Source organism: Pongo abelii, chromosome 15 (assembly GCF_028885655.2).
Source record: "Pongo abelii isolate AG06213 chromosome 15, NHGRI_mPonAbe1-v2.0_pri, whole genome shotgun sequence".
Lineage (NCBI taxonomy): Eukaryota > Metazoa > Chordata > Mammalia > Primates > Hominidae > Pongo > Pongo abelii.
The window spans coordinates 71,458,356-71,481,402 of record NC_072000.2 but is presented as its reverse complement, the minus strand read 5'-3'; the positions used below and the strand labels follow the sequence as shown (position 1 = coordinate 71,481,402).

Here is a 23,047-nt window from a genome sequence, read left to right as displayed (position 1 = left end):
AAAAAATGAATCCAAGATTTCTAGCTATATCTTTTACTACTCACCTGCATGAGCCTTCTAATTTACCTTCGTCATTTGTGTCTATCCCATCTTTCTGCCCAAATGACTGATGAACTACTTTTCCATTGATTTCTACCTTCAAGACCTCCCTCAAGTCCCTAATTCTACAAGAAATCTTTCCAGACTACCCTGTTAAATAATTACTTCACCATTTAACACTCCAAAAACTCTATAATGCTCATAAGTTAATTTAATGAAGGCAATGAAAGATCCTAAAGTTCTTCCAGAATTAAAGAAACATTATACTGTATCCTATAGTTTTAGCATTAAGATTATAATTTTTAAGCAGGCACTCCACAAATACTCTAGCCCATACATGTAGTCTATACACATCATAAAAGTGAAAAAGTCCTCCCAGTCCAAAGCAATTGCACTCTCCCTCTCTTTAAAAAAAAAAAAAAAAAAAAAAAAAAAAAAAAAAAAAAAAAAAAAAAAAAGTCCTTTGACAATTCAGAAGCTGGTAAATGACTGAACTAGAGAATTACCTCATTGTGTGTAAATAACAGGCCATCTTATGAAGACAGCAGAGTTACCAGTTACTGGCCCTAATTCTTTTCTTCTCAACTTTCCAGTTATAAGTTTAAAAAAAAAATAAGAAAGAAAGAAAGCTTCAAAGGACTACATTTCAAATCCTCATCAGAATCCCTGTTCCCATCCCTGCCAGAAAACGAACACAAATACAAAAATCTTTACATAGTCCACAAAGCAAGAAAAATTTTCAGGCTGGCATGCCGAAGCTGTTTCAATGCTAACCTCAAACTAGTAAGGGAGAAGGGGTTTTGGTTGCGGGAGAAGGGGGCAATGGGAAGCTAAATAAGCTTCACAACAAGTGCAAATGATTGAGACTGGAGGGACTGAAATAGCCTAAAGGGTACAGGCCCCCTGAAAAGGGTACCAACTAATAGAATCGTTTGTTTAAGAGCTGAGAATCAAGACAGGTCAGCAGAAATCCAATTTCCTATATTACCAGAATCTTAATTTTTAGGCAGAGTAAAATAGAAGAGATATACTTCATATGCATAAACATGTTCAGTCTACACTAGTGTCCAGAACTCTAGAATTTTTTGAATTCATCCTTGCCCTCTTTCTCCAGCAAGTAATGCCCTTTGACCAGCAGCTGGGAAGTCTCATTTTAAGTGATCAGCATTCCTCTGACATTCTAAGAGGTTAAACTGTTTGTTTCCATAGAAACAGCTTTGTCAGCTAACGCAGGATTCAAGCCAAGAAAAGTGAAAAGAACTTACATTATGCAAACTGGAAAAACCTTTTCTACTGTCCTTTTAGTTTCTCTTCTCTGGTTTTTCACAAAACTCAGGCTTTCTTATTCTATAAAAAAGAAAAATGAGACAATTGATCAAATGTAAATGTCTGCAGTGTTTTGGGGGGTAAAAGAGGAAGAGAAAGACTAATTCAATATGATAACCAATTCTGTCTGCAGATAGCTAGGATTTCTTAGTAAGAAATCATAAAAATGCACCACGACCCCTGTATCTAATGGATATCAATTTAAAAATTTATGCTGTTGTATATTAGTGCTGTTAGGAATGTCAAATGGAAACTTTCCAATAACACAATGGAAACAGTCTGGCAATTCCTCAAAAGGCTAAACATAGGGTTACCATATCAGCAATTCTACTCCTAGTATAAACCAAGAGAAATAAAATCATACATCTACACACAAAAAAAAAAAACTTGTACAAAAATATTCATAGCACCAGTATTCGTAATAGCAAAAAAAGTAGAAAAAATCCAAATGTTCAACTGATGAATTTATTAAAAGTTGTAGCATGTAGTGATACATGCTACAACACAGATTAACCCTACAAACAGGATTTAAAGAAGCCAGCAGCAAAGGACCACATACTGTATGATTCTATTCATGAAATATCCAGAAGAGGCAAATATAGAGAGACAAAAAGTAGATCAGTGGTTGCCTAAAACTGGGGGTGAATGGGTGGGAGAATTATGGCCAAAAGGCATGCAGGTTTCTCTTGGGGAATGATGCAAATTAATTGTGGTGATGGTTGTACAACTCTAAATATACTAAAATCCATTGAATTTGCACACTTGAAAGGGATGTGTCAGGGGTTTGAACCAGAACAACTCCATCTTGAATAGGGGCTGGGTAAAATAAGGCTGAGACCTACTGGGCTGCATTCCCAGGAGGTTAGGCATTCTAAGTCACAGGATGAGATAGGAGGTCAGCACAAAGTCAGGTCACAAAGGCCCTGCTGACAAAACAGGTTGGGGTGAAGAAGCCAGGCAAATCCCGACCTCTGGTTGTGCTCGCTGCTCATTATATGCTAATTATAATGCATTAGCATGCTAAAAGACGCTCCTGCCAGTGCCATGACAGTTTACAAATGCCATGGCAACATCAGGAAGTCACCCTATACGGTCTAAAAAGGGGAGAAACCCTCAGTTCTGCGAATTGCCCATCCCTTTCCCCCAGAAAACTCATGAATCCACCCCTTGCTTAGTATATAATCAAGAAGTAACATGTCGGTGTTCTGCCTATGGAGTAGCCATTCTTTCATTCCTTTACTGTCATAAACTTGCTTTCACTTTACTCTATGGACTTGCCCCAAATTCTTTCTCATGCAAGATCCAAGAACCCTCTCTGGGATCTGGATCGGGACCCCCTTCTGGTAACAGATGAATTGTATCGTATGAGAGTTCTATCTCAATAATGCTGTTTAAAAAATACACAATGAAATAACACTACAAACAAGAAAATGGCTAAAATTAAAAAGTGACAATATTAAGCACTGGAGAGAATGTGAAGGAAGGGGAACTCCTATACAATGCTGATGAGAATGTAAAATTGTAGAGTCTGGCAGTTTCTTAAAAAGTTAAACATATAGTTTCCATATGACTGAGACATTCCACACAAGAGAAAGAAATAAACATATTTTTATCTGTAAAAATCACAAAGAAAGATTTGTAATGAGTATGCATAGGAGCAATATTAATAATAGTCTAAAACCATACACTATCCTTCAGCTGGGAATGAATAAACAAAAAATGGAATACAATGGATAAAATGGAATAAAATGGATAAACAAAAAATGCAATAAGAAAGGACAAACTACTGACATATCCAACAACATGGACAGTCTCAAAAACACAATGTCAGACACAGAGTATGATTCCATTTGTGCAAAATTTCTAGAAAATGCAAAACTAGTGCTATTACAAAAAGCAGTTTGGTGGTTTCCCGGAGATGGAAACAGATTCTGACTGAAAAAGGCAAGGAGGAAATGTTTTCATGTGATAAAAGTGTCCTAATATTAGATTTTAGTGACAGTCTGCATGACTATATAAATTTACTAAAACTTAAACTGTCCCCATAAAACCTAAATCTTATAAAATATAAATTATACCTCAATAAACCCGTTTTGAAAATTCATTAAATTGAACACTTAAAATTACTGAATTTTGCTGGGTGCAGTGGCTCATGCCTATAATCCCAGCACTTTGGAAGGCCAAGGCGGGTGAATCACCCCAGATCAGCAGTTCAAAACCAGCCTGGCCAACATGGTGAAACCCCAATCTCTACTAAAAATTAGCCAGGTGTGGTGGTGCATGCCTGTAATCCCAGCTACTTGGGAGCGGGAGGCAAAAGAATCGCTTGAACCTGGGAGGCAGAGGTTGCAGTGAGCCAAGATTGCACCACTGCACTCCAGCCTGGGCGACAAGAGTGAAATTCCGTCTCATTAAAAAAATAAATAAATAAATAATGAATTTTAATTGAAGTTATACCTATTCAGCTGATTTTAAAAGAAAACAAAACCTCAAATTATACACTTAAAATGACATCTTGTTGCATGTAAATTATATCTCAAAGAAACCAAATTTATTTTTATTTATTTATTTGTTTGTTTGTTTGAGACAGGGTCTTGCTCTGTCAGCCAGGCTGGATGGAGGGCAGTGGCACAATCTTGGCTCACTGCAACCTCTGCCTCCCCAGGCTCAAGTGATCTTCCCACTTCAGCCTCCTGAGTAGGTGGGTACAGGAATGGGCCACCACGCCTGGCTAATTTTGTATTTTTAGTAGAGCTAAGGTTTCACTGTGTTGCCCAGGCTGGTGTCGAACTCCTAGGCTCAAGTGATCTGTCCACCTCAGCCTCCCAAAGTGCTGGGATTACAGGCATGAGCCACTGTGCCCGGCCAAGAAACGAAGTTTTTTTAAAAAGATAATTGTATATTCCAAAAACAAGTCGTATACTGACATCACATCAAAGACTCTATTTACTTGATAACTGTGTAACTTCTTGTATGAATTTAAGTTTCCAACAATGAATGACCTATCTTTACAGAAGAAACTTGGCTGTGTCCAAAACTAAGTAAATACAAGTAAAAACTGAAATATTTCAGCTGGGCGAGGTGGCTCACGCCTGTAATCCCAACACTTTGGGAGGCCGAGGCGTGTGGATCACTTGAGGTCAACAGTTTGAGACCAGCCTGGCCAACATGGTGAAACCCTGTCTCTACTAAAAATACAAAAATTAGCCAGGCGTGGTGGCAGACACCTGTAATCCCAGCTACTCGGCAGGCTGAGGCATGAGAATGCTTGAACCCAGGAGGCAGAGGCTGCAGTGAGCTGAGATCACGCCACTGCACTTCAGACTGGGCAACAGAGTGAGACTCCTTCTCAAAAAAAATTGAAATATTTGAGTTACTCATGCAGTGGATTAGCTCTGAAATTACTGTTCAGTAAAAAAGGCACAACTTAAACAAAAATAAAGTCCCCAAGATCTAACTGAAAAATGAGTTCTTACATTACAGAACTAAAAAGACTTTTAAATAAATATATATTTCTTTAATTTTAAACATAAATTCAAAGTAAACTGAACTTGTTTAACTCAATGGGCACAACATAAAAGAAGTTTTTACACCAGGGATGGTGGCTTACTTACACTTGTAATCCCAACACTTTGGGAAGCAGAGACAGGAGTATCACTGAGACCAGGAGTTCGAGACAGCCTTGGCAACATAGTGAGACCTTGTCTCTACAAAAAATAAATAATATTTTTACAGATTTAAAAAAAAAAAAGTTTTTTAATGGACAGATACAGTCCTTTAAATTACAAGATCAAGTGCAAATGTCCTGGGTTTACTTTTTTTTCTTTTTTTCCTTTTTTTGAGATGGAGTCACTCTGTCACCTAGGCTGGAGTGCAGTGGTGCGATTTTGGCTCACCGCAACTGCCACCTCCCGGGTTCAAGTGATTCTCATGCCTCAGCCTCCAGAGCAGCTGGGATTACAAGGGCGTGTCACTGCACCCGGCTAATTTTTGTATTTTTAGTGACAGGGTTTTACCCTGTTGGCCAGGCTGGTCTTGAACTTCTGACCTCAGGTGATCCACCTACCTTGGCCTCCCAAACTGCCGGGATTACAGGCGTGAGCCACTGCGCTGGCTTTTTTATTTTTCTTTTAAATAGAGATAGGGTCTCGCTCTGTTGCCCAGGCTGGAGTGCAATGGCATAATCATAGCTCACTGTAGCCTCAAACTCCTGGCTCATGCAACCCTCCCACCTCAGCCTCCTGTGTAGCTGGGACTACAGGCACACGCCACCATCCAGCTACTTTTTGTTTATTTTCTTAGAGACAGAGTCTCAGTATGTTGCCCAGTCTGGTCTTGAACTCCTTGGCTCAAGAGTCCTCCCACCTCAGCCTCCTGAATCGCTGAGATTACAGGCATGAGTCACCATGCCCAGGCTCTGGGTTTACTGTTTAGTAGAACACCCTAACAAGTCCTATAATAAAAGGCATTTCTAAAATTCCATATAGTTCATGGTTTAGGTTTCTGATCGAAGTACCTTCATTTGTCATCCAGATAATTGCATTCCAAAGAAACAACTGCTATTTTCATAGCTTAAAAACAAACTGTATTTAGAATATACTATACCAGACAAAATTTGTAAGGAATGGAAGCAAAATCCCAATTTAAAAAATCTTCGAAGTAAAAACCCAATAAGATTTCAAAGGAGAATAAAGAGTAACATATATTATAACTTAAAACCACATAAATCATCTGCCCTCATGGATTGGAAAAAAAGTAATATGATTCCTGACATTCTGTTGGATATCAATAAGGCAGTATCATTAGCTTAGAAGATACATCTTTCTCAGATGTAAACTTGAAGAGACTTAACAGCTTTTGCATTTCTGGCAAAAAGCATATATATAACACATCTGTAACTGAAAGATTTAGTTTACAAGTTCCTATTCTCACCCCATGATTCTAGGCCATACAGTGGCTTTGGGATAAAAATTAAAAAAAGGTAATATGGACAAAAGAGCTGGAAAAAAACACTGTGCATTTGCAATGTACTAGCCATCTAGATCCTAAAATATTCATTTACAAATTTTATTAAAAAATTTATTTCCAAACTGGATATCTACATGCAGAACAATGAAAATGGACCTTTACTCATACCATTTACAATACAAAAATCAACTCAAAATGGATTCAAAAACTTAAACATGAGATCAGAAAGTACAAAACTGCTACAAGAAAACACATGAAAAAATAACACAAGATGGGTCTGGCCAATGATTTTTTTTAATTTGACCCCAAAAGCACAGGCAACAAAGGCAAAAATAGACGAATGAGATTACATCGAATAGCCAAAACCTACTTAGTGATCATAGCTAATACTATTAATATTTACTGATTCTCACTATGTACTCAACACTGTGCTACAAATGTTAAATATACTTAATCGTTAAACAATTCTACAAATTTAAATACCACTGTCATCCCCAATGACAAACGAGGAGACAGGTTTTAAAAAACAGTATTTGGCCTAACAAACACTTTAAACATTCTACAATTGTAATGGGTACTCTTGTACATATGGTTGCATGTCCATGACATCATCTAATCCTTACACCATCCTTGTATGTTCATTTAAAGAAATTATTGCCGGGTGCCATGGCATGCACCTGTAGTCCCAGGTGCTTGCATGGGAGCCTGAGGTGGGAGGATCACTTAAGCCCAGGAGTTCACGGCTATAGTGGGGCTATCATCATGCCTGTGAATAGCATACACCAGCCTGGGCAATACAGTGAGACCCCATCTCTAAAAAAATAGAAAGAATTACTATCCCTATTTTACAGAGGACAAGAGCAGAACAATTATTTAAATGGTTGAGTAAGCAGTGACGGAGGAGGTCACGGTAGAAGTAAAAGCAGCAACACTACTTGCTAGGCACAGGGCCAACAGTTTCCTATATATTTTCTCACTTAATCCTTCCAACTCCTCAAAGTTATCATCAGTTTACAAATGAGAAAAACAAGTAGGGAGAGGTTAAGTTGTTTTTCGAGGTCAGAAATCTAAGTGGTAGAGCCAAAACACACACCAAGTCTGTATGACATCAGAACAGAAGCTCTTAACTCTTGCCATTATTTTTCTTTAGTCTTATCCTATACTAAGAGAAGAGAGGGAAAATCTTTAAAGATTAATTCTTAGTTCAGTGTTTTGAAGGGTACCTTCCTAAGATTTTCCTTCACTTGTTCATAGAGATTCTCTTTTAAACAATAAAATTCTATGAAGTACATTTGCAGATTCAAATACCTAACAGTCTCTTCTTGCTTTTTTATCCCTAAAGTTGAGCTCTGACCTTAAGTACTCCCAGGGCACAAGGGGACTGCATACTTCACCATTTTCCTTTACAAATCTGAATATCCCTGTTTACCCTGCAATATAAAGGGGTGGGAGGAGGACAAGAGAGCATCATGATTCTTTTCAATCAGACAAATTAGGGTCCCTATATATTATACATAACATTTCCTGAAGTAAAAAGTGTTTCATTTTTCATCAATAGAAAATTCCCTATTTGCTCCTAATAAACACAAAATTGAAGGCCTTTGGAAATATTCAAGACCACATGCTCATGGCAGAAACTGGTTAGAAGCCAAAGAGTATCGAGGATATCAAATGGTTGGTTACTTGAACTGCTCTATTATCACCTTCAACTCCTTAGCAATAAAAGATTAAATGTATCTAAAAGGCTAGCAAGGTTTTTTTTAAAGGCACTAGGATAAAAGGTAATTTATAACATTTTCAAACTGGCTAGAAATGGGTTTTTAAACATGTGGTTTAAAATTACCTGCAATACGGCTTTGCTGTATATGGCTAATAATGAAGAATATATATGGCCTAGTTGGAGAATAAGACCAGTCTAGTTAAGAAACAGAGCTACCGTAAGAGACAGAAGATAAAGACAGTGTTGACTCTGAATGCTACGCTAAATTGTTTCAATTTTCTCCTGCAAATAATGGGAAACTAAAGGTTTCTGAGTTAGAAAAGAACAACAAAACAGATTTTCTGAAAGCTAAGTCTACTCTATACTGTAACCAGAGTTGACTAGGGGAAAATGTAAGTGGAGTGGCCAATAAAGACAATGTTTTATTCCTTTACACATGGCAGGATAAAGGGAAGTAGCAGAAGGAATGAAAAGTGATCACTTCAAACAATGGTTATTATAAAGAATGATTTCACAGAATTTGGAGACCAGGAGCCAAATAGAGTTTTAAAATACTGAGTATGTCAACTGAGTCTGGGAGAATTATGGAACCTTAAAACAGGAAAATGCATAGAATAAGGTCTCTGGATTCGAGGCAGGGATAGGGATAAGAATTGGAAAAGAGAAGATAAATTCCATTTTTTAATTATTGCATTTATACTGGGAGTTTTAGCAGGTTGTTAACTGCTAGACAGGACACAAAAGGGATAGGCTAGAAGGGCAAATTTATAAATAATTTACATACTTATATCTTACATTTGTGAAATGTTTTTATTTTTACAGCTGATTCCAAGTATATTATCTCATTTGATCTCTACAATTGCCCTGAAAGGTAGACAGGTCAGATATCTGTTTTCCACATATGTAGGCACTGAAAGTTAAGTCACATAGCTAGAAGCAATATAACATTAACTAAAATTCAGATGGGTAAATCCTAACGTGCATCCACAGTGCTGTGTTAGTTACATGTCTGTAAGATACCATGCTGACTACAAGCTTCCTTCAAAATCACATCATTTTTTTGCCTTTAAAATATGATCAGAGAAAATTTATCTTTTCCCTTCAATAGACTGCTTCATAAAATAAATTTTAACACAATCATTAATTTCACTGTTACATATGCTAACAGACTACAAGTTTATTTTAGTACCTGATTGTGGTAACAAGATATCTATTGCTCAAAGTACCTAAAAAAACTCAGTTTACCAAGCAGCAAAGGCAATCAAGTAGAGAAATGGTAGATAAGTGTGTGAATTTTCCTACTACATATGTAAAGTGATACTAGGCTACCAACATTCCAGTTTCCTACAACAATATAAAAAATTTTATTCTCTATTCTGCATTGCTCCAATTTCAGTATGTGCTGGCAAAGTGAGCCACATGTCATAACTTGACAAACTGTTTTTAATAATATTTATTTATAGCTTAAAAATGAATATCCTAAAAATATAATAGACTAACTCCTGTTATACAAATTAGCTATCCTCCTGGGGTAAAATTTAAGTATTTTCAAAATCATAACTGTAATATCCCTAAACATACTTATAACTATACCAACTCCCATCAATTCTACCTCTGTATCTCACATACACTCTTAGCTTCTCCCTTCTCATGCCACTACCTTAAATCATAAGATACATTATCTCTTGCATGGGTTTTTCTATGAGCATCTTAACTTTTCTATGAGTTTCTCTCCAACCTGTCTTTCTAGTTGCCAATCATTTTACACAGTATTGCCAGATTAACTTTCCTGAAGCACTCCTACCACCACAACAGTGTCCCTTTTCAAGTTTTTATTGTCTTTTCTTTAAGCTATTGTTTACTGAGAATTTACTATGTACCATTCATTCACTATGCTAAGCACCTGACATACATTATCTCATTTAATCCTCACAACAGTCTCCTTGTTCAATTTTGTACCTAACTTAACAAAATAAATAACTTGTCCAATGTCAAAAGCTAAATGGCACAGCTAGGGCCTGGAGTGTGCTTGACTCCAGGGCATTTTAACAACTATTCTATAGAACACCTTAGCCTGACATTCATATGGCTCCACTTGACTTAGTCCTAGAATACATTTTCCACTTACTTTCTCCCGCCCCTGTCTTCTGAATCAAACTACTTGCTGTTTCCTGTACAAGCCCTGCAATTTCCCACCTCCTTTGGGAAGTGTCTACATTCCCAAAGGAAGTTTATTAATTTAATAGTCAACTCTTATAGCACTTATTTTGTGTACTGCTTATATTTTGTCATTAAACTTTGACATACTGCTTATATTTTGTCATTAAACTTTTGACATATTGTTTCTTATACCAAGAAAAAATCCTCTCTTCAACTTTTTATCTATTAAGATTTTCCTCTTCCATCAAGTATCCTATGAAATCCTAATTTTGCCTGCCCTCTCTCTCCTCTACAAACTACCCTTCTAGAGTACTTAATCTACGCCTTTGCTGTAGCATTTATTGTCTACCTTGAAATCAGAATGTTTATTAATTGCAAGCCCCCGAGGCAGAGTTTGTAACTCATATTTGATGAGTTCATAACATATAAAATATATTGTGCTATATACAAATATTTTTTGAATGAAAATCTTTTTAATCTTTTTGACCAAAGAACTACTTATTGAGAGAGAGGAGGGTTGTGCCTTCCTACCATGAATGTCCGCCCATCCAAGTACTAACCAGGCCTGACCCTGCTTAGCTTCCAAGATCAGACAAGATCAGGCACAGTCAGGGTGGTATGGCCGTAGAGGAATGTCCTCATTCATAATTTTACGAATACAGTTAAATCAATATGGATTGCTGGAAGATGGAGAGCTGGTGCTTAAACCTAAAATTCATTCTAAGAACAGAGTATCACTTATCAGAGAGATGCATAAGAGGCTGGGTTCTGGTCATTCTTCTATTAAACTAATACTTTCCTTTAAATAAATGAGGAAGAGTAATAGTTTCTGTTTAAATCTCTCTCCTGGGGACAATGTTTCCAAGACTGGAAAAACTATAAATTCTGGTAGAATGAAGAAATAATAAACAGAAAGTTAAAGCAGAAGAACCTTAAGACAAATACATTTATGAAATACATATATTCTTTTTTTTTTTCTTAGATGGAGCACAATCATAGCTCACTGCAGCCTCAAACTCCTGGGCTCAAGCAATCCTCCTGCTTCAGCCTCCCAAGTAGCTGGGACTACAGGTGCATGGCACCATGCCTGGCTAATTTTATTTTATTTTTTGTATAGATGGAGTCTTCCTATGTTGCCCCGGCTGGTCTCAAATTCCTGGGCAAAGGGATCCTCCTGCCTCAGCCTCTCAGGGCGCTGGGATTACAGGCATGAGCCAGCATGCATGCAAGCATTCATTTATTTATTTAGAGACAGTCTTGCTCTGTTGCCCAAGCTGAAGTGCAGTGGCTCAATCTTGGCTCACTGCAACCTCTGCCTCCTGAGTTCACGCAATTCTCCTGCCTCAGCCTCCTGCGTAACTGGGATTACAGGCACCCAACACTACAACTGGCTGATTTTTTATATTTTTAGTAGAGACGGGGTTTCACCGTCTTGGCCAGGCTGGTCTCAAAGTCCTAACCTCAAGTGATCCGCCCGCCTTGGCCTCCCAAAGTGCTGGGATTACAGGTGTGAGCCACCACCCCCAGCCTGGCCTTACTCACTTAAAAGTAGTCCATTATTTTTTACTTTCATTCACTTTGGGCTAAAGTAAAAATTAAAATATAGCAAACAGAAACAGGGTATACATGTATAGAAATAGGGCATATGTATATGTTATATATACATACATAGAACATCCAGGGTACCATTTATGACAATGTTAAAAGTTAAAATCAGCCAGGTGCAGTGGCTCACATCTGTAATCCCAGCACTTTCGGAAGCCAAGGCAGGCGGATCACTTGAGACCACGAGTTCAAGACCAGCCTGACCAACATAGTGAAAGCCTGTCTCTACTAAAAATACAAAAATTAGCCAGGCATGGTGGCACGCGCCTGTAGTCCCAGCTACTCGGGAGGGTGAGGCAGGAAAATCACTTGAACCCGGGAGGTGGGAGGCTGCAGCGAGCAGAGATCACACCACTGCACTCTAGCCTGGGAAACAGAGTGAGACTCCATTTCAAAAGAAGGTTAAAATCATCCAAACATATTTCTTTAAAAAAAGAAAGGAATGATTAAAGCAAATAATGCATAACAAAATAACTTATTAAGAACTATTACTTTGTTATTAAGGAGTTAACAGTATCAAGGCAGTCTGAAGGCTGGGCATGGTGGCTCATGCCTGTAATCCCAGCACTTTGGGAGGCCGAGGCGGGTGGATCACTTGAGTCCAGGAGTTCAAGATAGTGGGCAAGATAGTGAGACCCTATTTCTACATGAAGTACAAAATATAGGCAGTTGTGGTGGCGTGTGCCTATAGTCCCAGCTACTTGGGAAGCTGAGGCAAGAGGATCACCTGAGCCTGCAGAGGTCAAGGCTGCAGTGAGCTGTGATCACACCAGGACACTTCAGCCTGGGCAACAGAGTGAGACCCTGTCTCAAAATACAAAAACATACAACAAAACACAAATATTAAGGCAGTCTGAAACAAACCATGAATATTTAAGGTTCCATGCCTAGCCTCCTACCTATCCTCATCAAAATCTTTTCCATACCGCTATGAACAGCTCAAGCCCCAGAGGGATACATTGATGGCTCTAACTTAATAACTCTTTAAAAAAAAAAAAAAAAGAGAGAGAGAGATGGGGTTTTGCCATGTTGCCCAGGCTGGTCTGGAACTTCTGAGCTCAGGCAATCCACCCACCTTAGCCTCCCAAAGTGCTGGGATTACAGGCCTGATCCACCACACCCAGCCAATAATCAACCCTTGAAGCACTTATTTTCTGTACTGCTTATTTTGCTGCTAATCTGTCCTGCCTGGCACTGCCATCTATTATCAATTTTTTTTTTTTTTTTTTTTTAGAGATAGGGTCTGACTCTGTGGCCTAGACTGGAGTACAATAGTGAAACTTCAGCTTACTACAACCTCTACTTCCCAGGCTCAAGCAATCCTCCCATGTTCAGCCTCCCAAGTAGCTAGGACTACAGGCACACGCAATCATGCCCAGCTAATTTTTGTATTTTTGTAGATACGAGAGGTTTCGCCATGTTGCCCAGGCTGGTCTCGTGAACTCACGGGCTCAAGTGATCCTCCCGCTTTGGTATCCCAAAGTGTTGGACTTTCAGGCATGAGCCATCAGGCCTGGCCTTTTATCAAATATTTATGTATTAATATGAGTACCTTATCTTCCCAACTAGACTGTAAATATTCTACAGAACTCCAATCTACTGGTAGTGGCTCTGAGAGCCCTGTACAGTGCTATTTATGTTCATATCAGAAATTCAATACCTGCTGCATTAATTTTTTTTTTTTTTAAGACAAGGTCTCACTTTGTCACTGAGGCTGGAGTACAGTGGCGTAATTTGGCTCACTGCAACCTCGACCTCCCAGGTTTAAGCAATCCTCCTGCCTCAACCCCCCAAACAGCTGGGACTACAGGCACCCACCATCACAGCCGGCTAAGTTTTTGTATTTGTGATAGAGACGGGGTTTCGCCACATTGCCCAGACTGGTCTCGAACTCCTGAGCTCATGCGATCTACCCGCCTTGGTTTCCCAAAGTGCTAGAATTACAGGAGTGAGCCACAGCACCTGGCCTATTATCAAATTTTTATGGATGAGTACCTTATCTTCTCAACTAGACTGCAAATATTCTATAGACTTCCAATCTACTGGTAGTGGCTCTGAGAATCCTGCACACTGCTATCTACGTATGCTCATATTAGAAACTCAATACATGCTGCATTAAATTTGAACATTTAAATACTAGATAAGACTCGAAGAGAAAAACCACACCTACCTATTGCCAAACATTTAATAACTCAAGAGGAGAGAGATTTTTCCCAAATTATTTAATGACAATCAGAATGAAGTAAAGAAATGATGCAAATAATCACTACCTTGGTGACAGCAATGTTTTACACACTCCATATAAGGGGCCCCTAATATACAACTTTTGTGTTGCATATGTGTTGTACATAGAGTTGTGTAACACAAAATTATGTGTGTATAATTTTTTTTAAAAAGCAAACAGTTCCATTAAACCTACTATGAAGGACAATTCAATGTCTCACCTCCTCTACCTGAGTTCTGCCTAGAGACCACTTTTAACTTTCAGTTTCTTCTTAAACTTACCTTCATATTTCTAGTGACGTGTATAGAAATAGGCTGTATGTTATATATACATACATATATACATATATAAAATACGTGTGTATGTTCTATATATACATACATGCCATTTCTTTTTTTTTTTTAGTTATCTGTTGAGCATTTATTATGGAAGATGAATATTTAGCTCTCTCTCATAGTACATTCCCTCTCTCCACAAGTTGTGTCTCACTTTTTATTTAAATCACTAATACATCCTGTGAAAGCAAAGTAAGTATCAGGACTCCAAAACCACTAAGCCAAGGAAAAGTCAAGCTGGGAACTATGTCAGACAAACCTGTCTCCTGGTTTTTTCCTAAATAAGATAGCTACAAGGATAAAAAGCTACATACCTCCCTCACCATTTTCCCACAAGGAAATTCCTTGTGGATAAAGGGTAGACAGAACTCAGTCATCCCTCTAAGGTTCACCTGAGACAAATGCATATCTGATTGCTTCCTCTGCCCTACAGTTTATGTAAAAATGCAGATTCACTGGGCCAGACTAAACCGTGTATTCAGTGAAAGACTGATCAAGGACTCGAAAGAATGCAACCATTTGTCTCTTACCTACTTACGACCCCCACTAACTCTTATCAACTGAAAGCCCCCGCCTCAAGTTGTTCCGCCTTGCCGGATCAAACCAATGTACATACTGATGTCTCATGTCTCCCTAAAACGTATTTTAAAAAAGCTGTACCCCGATCACCTTGGGCACCTGTCGTCAGGACCTCCTGAGGCTGTGTCACAGCCGCGTCCTTAGCCTTGGCAAAATGAGACCTGTCAGATATTTTGGGTTCACAATACCCACATTCTTTGGTAAAAGAATCAATATATTTTTAAATGTATACATTCAAACAAATCAGGTAACCTATCAGTTTCAAGTGTGTGTCTGTGTGTGTGTATGTGTCAATAGTTTCTGGAACCCGTCTTCCTCCTACTTACTCTATGTTAGACTTTTTTCTTTCTGCCCACATCCACTCATCATCCTTCTCCGTCTGCTCCGTGTCCTAGAAGGCTGACTCTATAGACTGCATTACCTATATTCTCTTGTCCTCTGGCTTCCAGTCGATGGAAATTAACCACTGGGGAAGACGGAAAGATTGGATGGGTTCTGTATTCTTTTGGCTTCTTCTTATTGTTTAGCATAGGTTATGTTCCTCTAAGGCTACAATTCACATCAGGTGGCCCCACTTATATAGCTACAGCTCTGGTAAATTCCAGTATCAACTCTCTCTCTTGCTCCCTCAGTCCTAGGTTTAGTGGGCTTCTTGCTGTTAAGCCTTGGGGTGCTTCACCATCCCTTGTTTATTCACTTATCCCTGCCCACACCTTTGAGAGCAGGCCTTTCATTAAACTCTCTTCCATTGCTGGGGATGATTTTGCCATTGTTTCCTGCATGGAATCTGACAGAACCATGTTCCAACTAAACTCTCTAAATGTGTAGCACTTAGAGCCATCATCATTCCTTCATCCTGACCCTGGGAAATTCTCCTCACCTCTCTCCTCTTTCTTCATCTACTCCCCTCTTCCTGGGAGTCCTCCAATAACTTCCTGAGAAAGGGTAGAAGGAGGTAAATTTTTTGATACCTTGATCTACTTGGCACCAGGGCAGATTACATCCTCTTTGAGGATCACATATTCTTTTGCTTCTTTGCCTCCAACCTAAATTTCTCACAGCTTCTAATGACTTCTGGTTTTGCCTTTTTGTTGTTCTCCCCAAGGAAATATTTACAGTAAGAGTGACCCTTTTCTTCCAATTAGAGTAGGGGAAAAAAACACCATAGCATAAATACATAAAAACTGCTACTTTGGTATAAGGGATTTTTTGTTTGTTTTTTTGGTATAAGGTTATGTGTATCTGTGTAAGTAAACAATGATGTCCAGTGTTGGGAACGACACAGAAAAACAGATATTTTGTGTATTGCTGACTCTATAAAACAGTACAATGTTTTTGAAGGGTAATTTTGCATTATCTACCAAAATTTAAAAATAAACCTTTGGGCTGGGCACGGTGGCTGGGTGCGGTAGCTCATGCCTGTAATCCCAGCACTTTGGGAGGCCGAGGCGGGTGGATCAGCTGAGGTCAGGAGTTTGAGACCAGCCTGGCCAACATGGTGAAACCTCGTCTCTACTAAAAATACAAAAATTATCTGGGTGTGGTGGTGGGCGCCTGTAATCTCAGCTGCTCGGGAGGCAGACGCAGGAGAATTGCTGGAACCCGGGAGGCGGAAGTTGCAGTGAGCCGAGATTGTGCCATTGCACTCCAGCCCTGGCCAACAACAGCAAGACTCCGTCTCAAAAACAAATAAATAAATAAATAAACAAACCTTTATCTATCCCTCGTCCAGAAATTTATCCTACACTATGTATTTCTATAAGGATGTCCACTGTCACATTATTTGTATGGGTAGAGTATCCCTAATCTAAATATTCAAAATTCAGAATGCTCCAAACTCCAAAAGTAGAGTATGGGGGTGCCTAAATGACCATCAGTAGAAAAACTGAATAAATTGTAGTACAATCCATATAATGGAATACTGTGAAGCTGTTAAAGCTACACTGTCAAACCAGAAAGATACTAGCCACACGTGGATAGTGAGCACTTGAAATGTGGCTAGAGTAACTGAATTTTAAGTTTTATTTAATTTTAATTAATTTAAATTTAAAAACATACTTGATCCATTATTAGAAAACTTGTACATATTTTTGGAACAATTTGGGTATGTGAAACTACTTGTTCAGCTGTAAACTTAATAAAATCTAAATACAGTTCAAGTATTTCTAATGAAAATTTATTCTAATTCAGACATGCCATGAGTATAAAATATACAATGAATTTCAAAGATTTAGTATTAAAAAAAAGATGTAGGCCAGGCCAGCGGCTCACGCCTATAATCCCAGCATTTTGGGAGGCTGAGGCAAGCAGATCATTTGAGGTCAGGAGTTCGAGATCAGCTTGGCCAACAAGGTGAAATCCTGTCTCTACTAAAATACAAAAATTAGTCAGGTGTGGTGGTGCATGCCTGTAATCCCAGCTACTTGGGAGGCTGAGGCACGAGAATCACTTGAATCTGGGAGGCAAAGATTGCAATGAGCCAAGATCACACCACTGCACTCCAGCCTGGGCAACAGAGCAAGACTCCATCTCAAAAAACAAAAAAAAAAAAAAGAAAAAAGAAAAAAGGATATAAAGTATCTCATTTATTTATATTTACTACATGTTGAAATGGTAATAATTTTGATATACCTTTATTGTATTAAATAAAATACACTGTTAAAATTAATTTCATGGTTTCTTTTCACCTGTTTTTTTAAATATATAATACCCAGACTAGTCTGATCTTTCTGCTTTTTAATGTGACTACTAGAGCATGAAGCTCTCTATGAACTGACATGAAACAAACCCAAGTGAAAAAGGCAAGCTTCAGAACAGTGTTTATCTACCATCCCATTTTTACAAATATACATAGAAAATATGTTTATAAAGTTATTAACAAAATATTCAGAAGAATATATACAATATTGTTTTCAACTAATATCTCTGAAAAATGAGGATAATAGACCAAACAGTCCCTACTTTCCACTTCTATACTATTTGGATATCTTACAAAATATTCACACAGAAAAAGTATGTGTTGCTTTTATAATTTGAGGAAAAAACACAAAGATATTACTTTTCTGAAAACAAACAAATATTGAAACTTTAAATTACAATTACTTATTAAAGTCAGTTGGCTGGGCACAGAGGCTCACAACTTACTGCAATCCCAGCACTTTGGGAGGCCAAAGCACGTGGATCACTTGAGGTCAGGAGTTCCAGACCAGCCTGGCCAACATGGTGAAACCCCATCTCTACTAAAAATAGAAAATTAGCCAGGCATAGTGGCAGGTGCCTGCAATCCCAGCTACCAGGGAGGCTGAGGCAGGAGAAATGTTTGAACCCCGGCGGGTGGGGGCAGAGGTTGCAGTGAGCCCAGATTGCACTGTTGCACTACAGCCTGGGCGACAGAGCGAGACTCCGTCTCAAAAACAAAACAAAACAAAACAAAATAGCAGGAACAAAACTCTTTCAAGAGTTCTGGAACCTTTAAATCAAGAAAAGTAATCGAAGTGTTATCTCTCAAGCCCTAAGCAATTTCATAAGCAGTGCAACAATAAAATAAGAATTTCTAAATAAATCACTTATGCAATCATTAGGGTCATGGCTCTTTAGTATTTAGGAATTCCTCTACCACACAAATAAAATATATATTACATTTTTAATTTTAATATGTAAGAAAGCAGTTTACCAAAGGAATAAAAGCATTAATTATATGAAAAATTACAAAAGGGACCTCTAACACTTTCAAATATGTCAGGTTCATGATTCTGATTACATTTATTCTTTCATCATGTAAATAACTCACAATGACAAACTCAAAGAATCCTAATTACCAAGCTCACATGGCTATTGCTTTGCTCTCAACGTACTCCATGCAGATTTTCTCCATTCCCTTTAATCAATTACCTTCCCTGAAAAACGTGTCTGAAGTGTCAGGCTTCTAAAAAAGCATTATAAGAGATTCGAACTTTTTTTTTTTTTTTTTGAGAGATGGCGTCTCGCTCTGTGGCCAGGCTGGAGTGCAGTGGCACAATCTCGGCTCACTGCAACCTCTGCCTCCCAGGCTCAAGAGATTCTCCTGCCTCAGCCTCCTGCGTAGCTGGGACTACAGGCTTGCGCCACCACATCCAGCTAATTTTCGTATTTTTGGTAAAGAGGTTTCACCATGTTGGCTAGGATGGTCTCAATCTCTTGACCTCGTGATCTGCCCACCTCGGCCTCCTGAAGTGCTGGGATTACAGGCGTGAGCCACTGCGCCCGGCCAGAGATTCCAACTTCTAACTTCAAGTGATTTACAGCTTACTAGAGAAAAAAGTATGTTCCAAAGGTTAGCAAATTAGTAGATGATTACCTCTACCTAGATCGCTTATTGGTATGCAAATCAAAAACACTGGCCATTAAAGGTGGGTGGGGGGATAGTTTGCTTGTCACTGAAGAAATACCAAATAACCATTTCAGAGTAATCAGAACTAATAAGGACTCATATCTGGTGCTATCTATAAATTAAACTGAAGCAGTGACAGTAGAGAGTATTTCAGGACAAGTAAGACTGTATCAGTAGAAAAGGAAAAAAGAAAAATGTGATAAGAAAGGAAGGCTAATGAGAATACAAATGTCAACAGGTTTAGAGTACAATTAACTTTTATTATGGTAGTACTGCGGACTGACGGACTGACGGTATGAGTAATGCTCTGATTTTGACAAGACAGTCTTACAGGGGAGGAAAGCATATGAGGATATTCTTATAAACAAGAAATAAGAATAAAAGGTCAATCTATAAGATAACTATACTGCAAATCTAATAGGAAAAAGAGTTAAGCTAAAACTACCTTTTCATTCAACAAGGCAAGTACCCACTTGGTACCAAAAACTTGGATAGTCATTGTCAAGAAAAAGACTGCTGAGGCAGAGTCCTTACCCTTAAGAAACTTAAAATCTAAAAAAAAAAAAAAAAAAAGAAGAAACTTAAAATCTAGTATAGGTATCAGATAAGTAAACAAATAAAAAACAAATACAGTGCTATTTGGTAAATGCCACACTAGAACTGTAGAAAATGTCACAGGAGTTACTTGTAGAAGAAGAGCATCCTAAGAAAACTTGTAAGGGGGGGAAAGAATATAAGGCCCAAAAAAGACACGAAAGACATCCATTACTCAAAATGAAAAAAAAAAAACAAACAAACAAAATATTAACACAAAACACACTGATATCAGTAAACATATGCTCTATCCAAGCCTAAGATTTTGAATCACCATAATGAAACTGAACTCTGGAAATGATGTCTTTTTTTTTTTTTTCTTTTTGAGACAGGGTCTCACTGTTGCCCAGACTGAAGAGCAGCAGCACAATCATGGCTCACCACAGCCTTGACTTCCTGGGCTTAGGTAATCCTCCCACCTCAGCCTCCCAAGTAGCTGGGACTACAGGAATGCAAACCCAGCTAATTTTTTTGTATTTTTTGTAGGTACAGGGTCCCACTATGTTGTCTAGGCGGGTGTGGAACTCCTGGGCTCAAGCAGTCCTTTTGCCTCAGTCTCCCAAAGTGCTGGGATTACAGGCGTAAGCTGCTGCGCCTGGCCTAACTACGTCATTTTTAAAGTCTATTTAAAAATGTGTAGTGAAAACAACCTACTGAAAAACACCCCAGAGTAATTCTTGAGTCAAATAGAGAAACTGATAAAGCTGAACAGAACTTAATCTCACTATATAAGTAAACTGTTTAGGACAACAAATTGTTTTCTCTCATTTGACTTTCACTATTATTTCAGAGATTAGAAAGCTGACCTCAACATACAATTATAATTATTCATCATTAACTCAGACTATAACAACCAAGTCACACAACTCCTACCTCTTATCTAACATTGAAAGAGTGCTTAATACTGTATATACTGACACCATGCCTACCATTCTTGATGTACCATCTCAATTCTCAAAATAAAACCTACTGAATTAAGCATCCCCATTCTGCAGATAAGGAATCAGGCTTTGATAAGTTAACTTGTTCATTGTCACACACAAGTCAAGAGAGTATTTCTGCAGACATCTGACCCTATAATCTGTAAAAGTACTGTAAGTCAGTGATTGTACTGTAACTGCACTGTAAAGCCTGTCAGTATGTGCCTATGGAAAAACAAGAAAAAGTCATCAGCAAATTAATACATTTATGGTTATGTCTTTGTAGAAAAAGCTAATCAAGAACATGTGAAAGTGTTAGATTTCCTCGCAGTAAACACATTTATGGCCAACCTAGAATAAATGAGATTGTGTTTCAAATGTCAAATTATCTGTTTATGGGAGATGACTAGAACAGAACAGTCTCTAATATTTAGCTCACAGCAAGGCTAAAGTTTAAACAAATAAATGATAAAAGTACAAATTGAAACCAAGCATCTACTATGTGCCATTCCGAGATTTTTTCATTCTCAACACTGCTGACATCAAATGTGTGGGTCTTTTCCTCACACCAATTCTCTGGACATCGACTGGGTGTCCTACAATTCAATTCCATTCTGACACTATCTACCTGGAGTTAGAATCAGATCCCACAAGCTAATGGCTCAGTCCCAAAAGACTGCCCCGACTTCAGATGCCAGCCACAAGTTTTGGGCCTCCTGTACTTCACCCCACCCAGCTATTCATCAGGGGATCCCACGACCCCCTCCTCAGGTTCAATAGTTTGCTAAATGCTGAGTACGGTGGCTCACTCCCGTAATACCAGCACTTTGGGAGGCCAAGGCTGGAGGATTGCTGGAGACCAGGAGTTTAAGACCAGCCTGGGCAGCTCAGCAAGACCTCATCTCTAGAAAAAATAAAAATGAAATTAGCTGGGTATGGTGGTGCACGCCTATTTGAGCCCAGGAGTTGAAGGCTGCAGTGAGCTATGATCATGCCACTGCACTCCAGCCTGGGTGACAGAGCAAGCATCTTGTCTCTAAAAAAAACCAAAAAATAAATAAATGAAAATAATTTGCTTGAATGGCCCCAGAACTCAGAAAGGCACTTTACTTACTATCACTGGTTTATTACAAAAGATACAACTCAGGAATAGCCAAATGGAAGAGATGCAAAGAGCAAGGTTTAGGCGGGTGGTGTGGAGCTTCCATGCCTTCTCCAGTCAAACCAGCCTCCCAGCACCTTGAAATATTCACTAACCCAGAATCTCTCCAAACACTGTCATTTAGGAGTTTCATTAGATGGGCATGATTAAATTACTGGCCATTGGTGACTGGCTATCTCTAGCCCCTCTTTGCCTTCCCAGAGGTTGAAGGTGGGGCCCCATGCCTTGGTCTTTCTGGCAACCAGCCCCCTAACCTGAAGCTATTGTAGGGGCCTGCCAAGAGTTGACTCACTGAAACAAAAGATGCTCTTATCACCCTCATTCAAACAAAAGACTCTCATCACTTTTATGCTTAAGAAAATTCCAAGGGATTTAGAAGCTCTAGGTCAGCTGTCAGGGACAAAGACCAAATATATATTTCTTATTGTATCACAGCCATATTAAGGGCTGACATACTAAGACAAAAAGATACAACTCCCTACCCTACCCTTAAGGAGCTTATTTACAATTTACAGGCTCAAAGTTCTTCACTTTAATTCAACTACTTTTTTTTTGAGACAGGTTCTCGTTCTGTTGCCCAAGCTGGAGTGCAATGGTGCCATCATGGTTCACTGCAGCCTCAACCTCCCACGCTCAAGAAATCCTCTCACTTTAGCCTCCCGAGTAGCTGGGACCACAGGCACACACCACCAAGTCCAGCTAATTTTTATATTTTTTGTAGAGACAGGGTCCCACTATGTTGCCCAGGTTGGTCTCAAACTCCTGGGCTCAAGCGGTCCTCTTGCCTCGGCCTCCAAAATACTGGGATTTCAGGCATGAGCCACTGCGCCAGCCTCATGTACATTTTTAAACACTAGGTAAAGTGGAAAATGGCTTTCATCAAAAAGTTTCTAATCTTACCAAAAAGACAATGTTAAAATAAGTCTTAAGGCAGGCTATATTATAGACAAAGAAAAGCCAAGGGCTTTGGGATCAAATAAAATTAATTCAACTCCTTTCTATCACTTATAATAGGATTATGGAAAAAATATTTAATCTCTCTGAGC

At 38.7% G+C, this 23,047-nt stretch overlaps 1 protein-coding gene across 10 annotated transcripts in view; it reads right to left on the bottom strand.

Moving 5' to 3' along the window:
* Positions 1-23,047, bottom strand: part of PALS1 (protein associated with LIN7 1, MAGUK p55 family member) — a 102,523-nt gene that overhangs the window by 64,555 nt on the left and 14,921 nt on the right. For 4 of the 10 annotated variants that reach the window (XM_024231151.3, XM_024231153.3, XM_063715131.1 and 1 more), the window contains exon 2: positions 1,305-1,386. The gene's annotated coding sequence lies outside the window, so the exon portion shown is untranslated. 10 annotated transcript variants of the gene reach the window in all.